This window comes from Myotis brandtii, unplaced genomic scaffold (genome assembly GCF_000412655.1).
Source record: "Myotis brandtii unplaced genomic scaffold, ASM41265v1 scaffold106, whole genome shotgun sequence".
Lineage (NCBI taxonomy): Eukaryota > Metazoa > Chordata > Mammalia > Chiroptera > Vespertilionidae > Myotis > Myotis brandtii.
Genome location: NW_005353584.1, coordinates 3,321 through 4,311, shown reverse-complemented (window position 1 = coordinate 4,311; position 991 = coordinate 3,321). Strand labels below are relative to the sequence as shown.

The window sequence follows — 991 nt, the reverse complement described above, 5'->3', positions numbered from 1 at the left end:
AAGTCAGGTGGGGAACGTTGGAGTCTGCAGTCACTGGAGCAAGCAAGCCTCCCTGTTGGCTTCAGTGCATGGCTGCCGGCCGCCATCTTGGCTGACAGTTAATTTGCATAAGGATATGCTGATTAGCCAATGGGAAGGGTAGCGGTCGTACGCTAATTACCATGTTTCTCTTTTATTAGTGTAGATTATTATAGGTGGTTTTTAATTGTGGAACCTTACTAATTACTTGCTTGGCTTGTTACTAAATTCTTGACATTTAAAGAATTGAAAGGAATGATGAATGATGGTAAGTATAAAAAGCACATACAGTTATAGATTCGTTAAAATGTGGACATTGAAAAGAAATAAAATTGCTTCTTGGAAATACGGCATTTTAAATAAAAGGGACACTGTCAAAGCATGAAGGTTTACATATGTTCATTTATAAAACTTAAATCTACTCTGTTAAAATTGCAGCACTAGTCATATAAAAGCTGTAGGGTGTCACCCATCAGATCTCCCGTCGTACTGCTCACAGCAAAGAGAAGCTACTGCCTTTTAAAAAACCTTTCTGATGTAGTGAAAGTTACTGTAAAATGGTTTTTATATGACATGTAATCTGGCACAAATCTTTATAATCTTGACAGAGTTCCTTTTGTGCTTGTGTTGGTGATTTTGTTGCACTTAAGCCATGGGGGCATAATATCTCTGCTTTTCCACAAAGGAACTTGGTTCTAACTTTTAGGGAAAGGACTTAGGTAGAGGAAGAGAGAGTCTGGCTTGTGTGGCTCAGTGATTGAGCTTTGAACCAGGAACCAAGAGGTCACTGGTTCAATTCCTGGTCAGGACACAGACCTGTTGTGGGCCTCATCTCCAGTGGGGAGCATGAAGGAGGCAGCCAACTGTGGATGTTTTTCATTCGTTGATGTTTCTATCTCTCTGTACTCCCTGTCTCTCTCTCTCTAGGAATCAACAACAACAAAATATTTAAAAATGAAACACCAACTCTTCT

The 991-nt window shown here is 39.8% G+C and overlaps 1 long non-coding RNA gene across 1 annotated transcript in view; it reads left to right on the top strand.

Moving 5' to 3' along the window:
- LOC106726324 overlaps window positions 1-991 on the top strand; it is a 7,498-nt gene that overhangs the window by 3,977 nt on the left and 2,530 nt on the right. The window contains exon 2 of the long non-coding RNA XR_001362375.1: window positions 195-286. This is a non-coding gene — a long non-coding RNA (uncharacterized LOC106726324). The remainder of the gene's footprint in view (window positions 1-194; window positions 287-991) is intronic.